Raw genomic sequence first — 2,691 nt, forward strand, 5'->3', positions numbered from 1 at the left:
AAGACACCTGCCAGTTCTTTTGCAGAGACCCCAGGTGCCTGAAAGGAAACCTGCATAGCTTGTGGTGTCAGCCTTAGTTGTTGCACTTAATAAAAAGAGGGAGATGATAATCTTGCTCATGGACAAATAGAGGGATTTGAGGAGAAACAAAGGATGGATGACATGGTGCCACCGCAGTGTGGTACAGATAGAACAGTAAGAACAGGAAAGTCTGATGTTGGGATTAAATAATTAGCCTTACCACTACCTAAACCCTCCTCCATGTCCCTGCATGTTTAGTAAAACAAACTGCCGACGTGGTCTAGTTTTGCGAGGAAATTGAAAGAGATGCTGGTGAGAAGAGGCAGAAAACATCAGAACACACAGAGCTAAGCTGTGGGCTGCAGGAGCGAATTGAGTGGTGAGAAGATCTCCAAGCAGAAGTGCCCTGGAGAAGAGAAGGCTCTCCCAAGCCTGAGCAGCACACAGAGTGGCTGCCCTGTGTCCTCCCCGTCTTCTTATTGTCAGAACCCCAGTTCTAACACATGAGGCTGCAGAATGCCCAGCCTCTCAGGATTCTCACCTCCACAGCTTCCCTTGCAGTTGAATGTGCAATGGTTCTAGCGGATAAGGCCCTGGCACTGGTCTTGTAGGAATTCTGTGATTCTATAGGGTTGTGCAGAGACCTCATAGAAATGGCTAGTTTTTCTTTGAAGATATGTAAGTAATCTTTTCAGAGCATTTAAAACTTATTCACAATTTTTTCTCTAATCTCCAGGTCTTACCTTTGTTTTCTTACTATCATCTGCATGGGATCGCCCTTGGAAATGGACTCTAACTTTCCAGGAAGTTCTATGACTGGTTCTCCAGTTAGGGAGTCCTGATGCAATTACAAAGAAGAACTCTGCAGTCGATCAGGACTCGTCATAGCTAATCCTCCAATAGGTGCAAGGCTGTCAGGAGCACAGGGACTCCTCATCTCTCTCCTGCGGAGCCCCTGGAGGATTTGAACTGTCAGATAGGCTCAGCCTTTGTGTTAACAGTGTGGCCCCCTAAGGACTGCCCCACTGGAGCACTTTAAAAGAGGGCATTTAGTATAGAATGTTGGGCTCAATGGGATGTAGTTTGTAGAACTTTGTTTTACAGAACTAGAAATTGAGGCCCATAAAGAAGATATTTACCTCTAAAAGACACACAGCAGAGTGGTAATAATGTCATGTCCTCTACAGTACAAAGGGACTAAGGAGGAGGAGGCCAAGGGGTTTTTCAGGAGTGACCACGGGTCCCCCTCAGAAGTGATCTCTAGCCTTCCTTCTCCCTATCAATATCCTCATTTGCATAGCAGGGGTAGCTATAACACACCCCTCACTGTGCTCATGAGATGTCAATAACTCAGACAAGATAGAAGGTGCCCAATAGGTGTCATTTCCCTTCACCTTCCCTGAGTGGCCAGGGGACCCCAGGCATGACAGGGGCACACTCTAACTTGGCCAGAGGCACACAACAAAACAAAAAAAGACCACAGCATCTCGTCCACAACCGGTCACAGGTTCCTTTCTAGCCCAGATTCAACTTGTTTGGAAAATGCTTCGGTGAGTTCAAGCTCAAGCCCTTTGGGCCTCAAGACCTAAAGCCATCGCCACATTGCCTTTGCTAAGTTGTCTCGGTTTTCTAAATCTTGGGGAAAACAGGGACGGGGGAAGTAGAAAAAATTCTGTACAAAATTTGCCCCTACTAGAAGTGTCTTGAAGCTGTGTGAGGGAGGAGAGGGTAGTAGGCATAGACACACAAGAGTTGGAGCAGGGAACTCAGAGCCTCAGCAAGTCGTACTCACAGTGCAGAGAACCCACAAGAGTTCATTTCCCAGCACTGAGATGTATGTGTGACCTTCATCAGCCTGAAGGGAAAAGTTCTGCATGTTTCCTGAGTCCTGAGATGACTGAGCATTCATCACATAACTGAGCTGCGAGCAACCTGGCCTCAGACCTCTGCCACAGTCTCAATTTAGAGGCATCTCTGATTTCTTTACAGAGTTTGAGAAAACTCATAACGATCACCTGAGTGGAAATGGGTGGAATACAACAATAGAGAAATAGGCCGAAGTTGGATGTGTTCCTCAGCATTGTCCCCTAAGCATGCACAGATGCATAGATGAACAGGGAAGTTGCCTTGAGGAGCAGGGAGTCAGGATGACCCCTGGCTTGTTCACTTGGCCCCCTGTGGGGGATAGGGCTAACTGAAGGGACCAGCAGGTCTGGAATGCAGGGAGAAGTGTGGACTTCTGAGTTAGCGGCTGATTCCCATTTGAACCTACTCACAGATGGCTCAGGTTAACTTGACCAGAACCCAAGCAAACAAAGAGAAAGTAATCCATGTTGCAAGCTAGGGTTAATTACTGAAGCCTGATACCTTGCTTTGGCCTGCACTTGATGGATGCAGATACTTAAAGTTGCCAAGCTGAACAAAGGATTCTTCAGCAAAAGGGATAAGTGCTTGTTCCCTCAGAGTACCAGTTTGATAGGCACGGGCAAACCAGAAATTGGCTATCTAAAATGGAGATATTAAGGTATGAAGTAGCTGGCTTACAAACCTTCACAAACATAGTTATTAGCAAGATGACTGTAAGGAAAACGGAACCCCACAATATACAAGAACAAAAAATAATGTAAAAGAAAGATTGTCTAAAACACAATGTACATGAATAAAACACAA

Source organism: Elephantulus edwardii, unplaced genomic scaffold (assembly GCF_000299155.1).
Source record: "Elephantulus edwardii isolate Elephantulus edwardi_28Jun2011 unplaced genomic scaffold, EleEdw1.0 scaffold00092, whole genome shotgun sequence".
NCBI classification, from domain to species: domain Eukaryota; kingdom Metazoa; phylum Chordata; class Mammalia; order Macroscelidea; family Macroscelididae; genus Elephantulus; species Elephantulus edwardii.